This window comes from Rhagoletis zephyria, unplaced genomic scaffold (genome assembly GCF_001687245.7).
Source record: "Rhagoletis zephyria isolate East Lansing unplaced genomic scaffold, Rhagoletis_zephyria_1.1 Rzeph_scaffold_05850, whole genome shotgun sequence".
Classification (NCBI taxonomy): Eukaryota; Metazoa; Arthropoda; class Insecta; order Diptera; family Tephritidae; genus Rhagoletis; species Rhagoletis zephyria.
In genome coordinates, this window is record NW_016162933.1 from 8,447 (window position 1) to 16,308 (window position 7,862).

Below are 7,862 nucleotides of genomic sequence, written 5' to 3' on the forward strand. Positions count from 1 at the left end.
GTGTTTAAAAATTGAGTANTAACAAGTTGAGTTCGAATCATCACTGACAATACAAATAAATCCAATAAATGTACAAATCAAATAAAAATACATTTTCAGAAATTTCCAAAAATTTTTAATAAGTATTTAATTATAAATAATAGCGAACGTAATATGAAAATGCACTTTTAAAAACATTTTAATTCCTCTGAACGAGAATCGAAATCGAAAATGATATATATTAGGTATTATATTTCATGTTTATACAAAATTTGTTTACTCTTTTCATTATCCACCGTATTTACATAGTACTTTGTACATTTCATTCTAATTGGCAGATTCAATGCGTTGAAAAGTGTGTACGAACGAAGGAAGAAATTGTGTGTTGGCTACTACTCTACTAGTAACGAATTGCAACAACAATTGTAAACAAACCAACAAAGTCAACAATAGATCAAATAACAAAAATACACAATAAATAACAGCAAGTATAGCAACAATAAAAAATACGAAACTAACAAAAATCGAGTAACATCAATCGTCAATCGTCAACCGTCAACAATCAGGAATTCATCAATAAATAAGCCAAGTTAGCAACTACGCCGACGACTGACTAACACCGATACTACGAAAGTTAAACATTTCCGTTAGAAAAAAGAACAACAACAATACGAAAGTTAAAAAAAAAAAAAAAATAATAATAGCTCAGCAATTCAGCGACTCATAGCAAAAGAATTAGGCGACTTAAGAGAAATAAAAAATAAAAACAGTTTTTGTATAAAAAAAAAAAAATTAAAAATTATTAAACCTAGGTAAAAGCGGTAAAATAACACTAACAAACAACAACAACTACAACAGCAAACTAAAGTAGTTGTAGTACATACATTTACAGTACTATAGTACATAGCAGCAGCAGCAGCAGCAGCAACAGTAGAGGAGCAGTAACCGAACAGCGGCCAAAAAAAATGTCATTTCGCGTTGTACGAAGTTCAAAATTTCGTCACGTCTACGGTCAGGCACTGAAACGTGAGCAATGCTACGACAATATACGCGTCTCAAAAAGCAGTTGGGACTCCACATTCTGTGCGGTGAATCCGAAATTCTTGGCCATCATTGTGGAATCCGCTGGCGGTGGAGCATTCATTGTACTGCCACACAATAAGGTAAGCGCACACACACACACACACATATCTGTGGATATGTTTTATTTTTATTTATTTTTTTTTGAAAGCGTGGAAGGAATTTAGAATAGACGCCGACTGACAAAAATGCGTTTTCCATAAAATACTAATTATTTTAAAATAGAGAAAACAGGGAAACTAAAGAAAGATCGCCGCAAAAATTGATGTTGAGTGGGTGAAGTGACGTGTTCTGTTAGACTACGTGCGTCAAGTGAAAATGAACTATGTATTTGTGATTAATCAGTTATATATATATATATATATATATTAACTGTTGTCGGTCGTCAGTATGGCTTGCAGTGAGTAAGCCCACTTAGTTACAACGAGTTGTAGGCCCATGTCGAAAACAAAAATTCAGTGGCGGATTTAACGGTCAGCAAAAGAAGCACTGCTGACTGGGCCCACAACAGAAGGGCGCCAATGCTCTCAGCAGCAACTAAGTCAGGTGCAAAATCAGAAAATTTACTCGGAAAATGTATTTCGTTGGTGCATTAATCTGCTAATTCCTCTAAAAACAATATGTGTGTAAGATGACTATTTTTAGCCAATATCTTGGGCTCGCCCAAAACCATCAAAGTTCAACGTGCTCAAAAAATAAAAATTCATAAATACATTAGTTAATAATTTTTTTTTCTAAAATTGCAAGTAGCTTCGAAAGTATACATAAGTCCTACATAATTTGGTATTTGCACCTCTTTTTGTAGAGAATCGAAGTAGATAAGCTTATGTATAATTTTTTCTAGCACTTGAACTTTGATGGGCTTGGGCGAGCCCACGATATTGGCCAAAAATTGTAATCTTTCTGACAGATTGTTTTTTAGAGCATTATGAACCATATTTTTTCTGAATTCCGATAGGACTTTGACATGCCAGCGCCACCATCAAAGGCGAGAGCTGCACTAAAGAAGTTTTTTCCTCTTTTTATGCCCAACATGTCTTCAAAATGATAGATTACATCCACGGTCCCATATTTTCGTGTACGTTTTTACACATTCCAAAGAAAAATTACGCATTCGGGAGATTTTTTTTACTCATTCGGAAGAATTTTCGACCTTAAAGTAAGGAAAGTTTCTCTTTGATCCAGAGATGGATTTTTGATAGGGAATAAGAGAAGAAGAGAGTAATAAGACAATTGCACTGACGTTCCTCAACGGGACTTTTAATTGCCTATCTCCTGTGCGAATTTGCGCCAGCTCCATATCCTGAGTGCAAACAGGTCTTTCTGCACTTGGTCCTTCCACTGTGATCGTGGGCGCCCTTGCTTTCGTTGTCCACCCATGGATGGATCTTTTCACATGCCCCGACTAGCGCAATCGCTGTATTTGTATGCGTTAAACGCTTGTCTATGTCGCTAGTTCATACAGTTCGTCATTCCATCTTCTCCGATACCTGTCGTCCACGCGAGCACGGGTGTAGATCTTGCGTAGAATAGTTCTCTCAAAAGCACCCAAAGCCTTCTCACATTGGTTCGACATCGTTCACGTTTCTGCGCAATATAGAATTCTTCGTCGAGAGAGAGCTCTGCTTTGTGTGTTTTTGAAGAATATAATAGAAATGACTTCTTATGAGAATCATTAATTTTTTATTTATAAATCTTTATTTAAATTTTTTTCTGCAAATATTTTCTTCGTTTAGATTGAAATATATTTTCGGTTTTAATAAATGTTGACCATGATGATGAATAGGCAGCTAGTCTTCTAACGCCAACTCATTTTTAGCATCTTACAAAATTTTGTAAACAACAAACACACACAAGCTAATATAAATTCGTCCTTCAACTTTTGAAAAAAAAAACAAAAACCGACACTAAAGATCAAAAACTAAATCTGAATGATCTTCAAAGTCTTCATTATATAAATAATGCTATTTTTAAAAATTTTCCAACGCACAGCGTTATTACATGTGTATGTATAAATGCAACTGTGTATACATGTACATGTGTGGTATAGGTGCTTTACATAAATGTATGTATGTATTTTCTCTCTAATTGGATGGCTGAAGTCGATTCCAAATAAGGTGAAGGTTAATAAACAAATTTCGCTCTTTGTGTAGTGATTTAACGGTGGATGAAGGTGGCACTTACATATATGTATACATATGTATATGTACATATGTATGCATATAACCGAAATTTAATTTTCAATAAATTAATTCTAAATTCAGAAAAAATATATTTAATCTCTATGATCAAATTGTTGGAGAAAATATTCATAGAAAATCATGTGAAAGCAGCTCGAAAAACACATTTGGAGAAAGACGAATGGAACGACAGATGCGAAGAACGAATGTGCGAATGCGAATGCGAATCAAAATGCAGAATGAATGCGAAATTACACGAAAATCTACAAATGGTTAGCTTTGTTAATTTCTGCACAAAGCAGGGCAGAGCGGCGTACGGTGGCCGGCCACAGTGGCACAGAAATCGCAAAAAAGTGGCACCAAAACTGACCACTGGCCTCCGCGCGATCGCGCGTTTGCTGTGTANAAAAAAAAAACAAAAACCGACACTAAAGATCAAAAACTAAATCTGAATGATCTTCAAAGTCTTCATTATATAAATAATGCTATTTTTAAAAATTTTCCAACGCACAGCGTTATTACATGTGTATGTATAAATGCAACTGTGTATGTACATGTGTGGTATAGGTGCTTTACATAAATGTATGTATGTATTTTCTCTCTAATTGGATGGCTGAAGTCGATTCCAAATAAGGTGAAGGTTAATAAACAAATTTCGCTCTTTGTGTAGTGATTTAACGGTGGATGAAGGTGGCACTTACATATATGTATACATATGTATATGTACATATGTATGCATATAACCGAAATTTAATTTTCAATAAATTAATTCTAAATTCAGAAAAAATATATTTAATCTCTATGATCAAATTGTTGGAGAAAATATTCATAGAAAATCATGTGAAAGCAGCTCGAAAAACACATTTGGAGAAAGACGAATGGAACGACAGATGCGAAGAACGAATGTGCGAATGCGAATGCGAATCAAAATGCAGAATGAATGCGAAATTACACGAAAATCTACAAATGGTTAGCTTTGTTAATTTCAATGCGAGCANTTGGATGGCTGAAGTCGATTCCAAATAAGGTGAAGGTTAATAAACAAATTTCGCTCTTTGTGTAGTGATTTAACGGTGGATGAAGGTGGCACTTACATATATATATACATATGTATATGTATGTATGCATATAACCGAAATTTAATTTTCAATAAATTAATTCTAAATTCAGAAAAAATATATTTAATCTCTATGATCAAATTGTTGGAGAAAATATTCATAGAAAATCATGTGAAAGCAGCTCGAAAAACACATTTGGAGAAAGACGAATGGAACGACAGATGCGAAGAACGAATGTGCGAATGCGAATGCGAATCAAAATGCAGAATGAATGCGAAATTACACGAAAATCTACAAATGGTTAGCTTTGTTAATTTCAATGCGAGCAGCACAAAGCAGGGCAGAGCGGCGTACGGTGGCCGGCCACAGTGGCACAGAAATCGCAAAAAAGTGGCACCAAAACTGACCACTGGCCTCCGCGCGATCGCGCGTTTGCTGTGTATTTACTAATGAGACGCTATGCGTGGGTGTGTACCGCATACACTGCTCGGAAGGCCTTGGTTTATGAGTGCAGTCCAAAATGCTCCAAAAAGTTTTACTTTCTAAATGTGCTCGATACACCCATACATACTTTGNCCGCGCGATCGCGCGTTTGCTGTGTATTTACTAATGAGACGCTATGCGTGGGTGTGTACCGCATACACTGCTCGGAAGGCCTTGGTTTATGAGTGCAGTCCAAAATGCTCCAAAAATTCTTACTTTCTAAATGTGCTCGATACACCATACATATGTACATACTTTGCTTCTTTTGCTACCCGCTATGAATGGAGGAGGGCGACTAAGAAATGGCATCAATATTTGCAGGCATAGATAGATACTATTTGTTGTACGTATGCATGTGTGTGTATGCTTGTTCGCTTTAAAACTGTGTAAAACGTATTTCGAAAGTGATTTTTCATTTAGAATGAATATATCGCTTAAAAATAGACTGCGACTACGATAGATTTTGGCAATTGACCAATAATTGAGGTAACGCGCGCAAAAATTCTAATTTAAATTAGCGATGATTGCGTTGGCAAAGACATAGCGCGGCGGGGTGGCGAGACCGTCTTGTTGTTGTTGAGCAGGCGTGGTGATGCAGCGTTTTATTTATTTTATTTTTTTGCTGCAATAATAAATTCAGCAGCTGTGCTCTTTCGGGCATAATTTTTCTTTCGACAATGTTATAAATTTCCGAATTAAAAGTGTCGACTATTATTTGTGGAATTGCTGAATGAGTAGCGTATTAAAGGAGAATAAACTAAAAATTTGGCATTTGTTTTATTATTTTTTAATTTATTTATTTAAATTAAAAATAAGTACACGTCCATTGAAAACTTTTTAGCAACACGTAATTTAGCTGTAGTCCTCGTATGTAGTCTTGGTTTTAAGAACAGTAAATTTATATTTTTTATTTAGTAAAAAACATAAAATATTTTATAGTATTTTAATTTTGATTTATTTGGGAACGACTTCTCGGTGTCATATTAGGCACTAGTAAATATTTCGATATACATATAGTTCATTCTGCATCAAATCTTATTACATTAAACGAGCAATTATTGTATATATTGGGCTCTTGGAAACTTCTCGAATGATCTTTATGAAATTTTGTACACAGATAATGTTTTGGATTTTAAGGTTATCTGAATAGGCATTATCTCCGAGAACACTCGTATAAGGTTGCCACCTATTAAAAATTAGTTACAAATAAATTAAAACATCATAAAATGGGTATCAAATGGAAGGTGTTTTAAAGATCACTAATTCAAAAGCATTTTTAATAGGGTTGCCACCTATTTTGAATCACATTTATTTACTTTTTTTGTTAAAGAAAAGGTAAAATAGTACTATTTATAGCTACCAAGAGCAGGTCCTTAAACAATGTTTTTCCTATATACAAAATCTTATCGCTTAGGATAATAGTGTAAGATTGCCACTTATTTTCGATTCTACATAATTTATCTAAAACATCGCAACATGGATATTAAATGAAAGGTATTGTTGAGAACTTTGGTCAAAAAACATTTTCCATCAGGGTTGCCGTGCTTCTATGTAATACAAATTTTTATTTTGTTAATTTCAATCAACATTTTTTTTTATGTATACACAGTACATAGCACTCAAGATATGTACCATTCATTCCAGCGTATTTCGGAATATGCTTGCCACCTAAATTTTAGAATAAGCATAGATAATAGATATCGAAATCCATTTTTTCCAAAATATTTTTTTAAAGCCATCCAAATCTTGAAAATTTTAAAAAGCATATGCACACCGGACAAAGCTCGAATCAACCTGGTACTGGCATATAAATCAATGATTCAATGTTTTTACAAAATTTAGGAAAATTCGACAAATTTGCAACTTTTAAAGCAACCCTCCAAAAATATGTTATAAAGCTTTCTGAAACCTCTATCGAATTGTTGAATATTTAATTTATTATTTATGTAAATTCAATTTAACTTTTTAAACATGTAGCAATCCCTCTCAAAAAAATTTGCTAAATTTTATCCAAACCCGTCTAGCTGTGTTTTAAAAAATGTTGAAAATAAATACAATACAATAAATTTTGATATCATTGCTAAATAAAAATAAAGCCAAAGTCTTAATTCGTTCCTTGCCCCGCTGACTCAAATTTTAGTTCAATAAGAAAAAAAAAATATATCCCAGGATAGCGCTGGGAAAAACTTTAGTATGAGCAGCCACACAAATACTAGCAAGCAAGCGCTCTTGCCAGTGTGATAGTTAGTGGCGAGCATGGTGAAGTGTTATTTAAAAATAAATGTTTAATTTTAGTTCTTCATCAGCGTTGCGTCTTTCAGCGCTCGACCATTCACTCTGCCAGAGCGCTACACATTATTTTATATAGACGAGATGCTTTAATGTATCCATCCACTCTGAGGATCTATGTAAGTATGTATGTACATACAACCATGCAGACAAATTGGCGGCTTCCCCACTGAAAAAAAAAACTTCTCAAGTTCTGTAAAGTATGTAGTATTACTAAATACCAAACAATATTGAACATCCTGTGGCGCAGTTTTGTTAGAATTCATAAGCGGTGTTCAAGAGAAGATTAACTACATACTCCCATACCACTGCAAACTTTTTACACCTACTAGCGAAGTAGCAATCAAGGTCCCCAAGGTATACCACCTCTAAATGCGTGCATGAGAGACTAACAGCCGTATTCTACAAAAGTCACAAACCTTAGCTCATCACTGCTGTGATTTCTACTGCGCCTCAAAGTTTACTGCTGCAACAAAGATGCCGTTACAACACAAATTTTCAAGTTTTTGTGTATTTTTCTAGCACTTAAAATTGAATTTTTGTGGCACTTTTTGCGGCGCACTAGAAATCATTACACAGTGATGAGCTAAGTGTTGGGACGCTGTTAGAATAGTGGGATAAGTTTTCTATGATCTCTTCGACAGCGCATTCCAGCGATTCCAACCGCCAACAAATTCTTCGACACGAAGAAGCTGATGCTCCATAGCACTTGCTGTGTGATTGGCATCTCGAAGAATGTGCTTCCGATTTCTGCGAGGCCTATTTCTACGAAATCGTAAAGCCTATAATTTTT

The 7,862-nt window shown here is 34.6% G+C and overlaps 1 pseudogene; it reads left to right on the forward strand.

The window, feature by feature from the left end:
* Positions 1-317: 317 nt before the first annotated feature.
* LOC108372539 (uncharacterized) overlaps positions 318-7,862 on the forward strand; it is a 19,356-nt pseudogene continuing 11,811 nt past the window's right edge.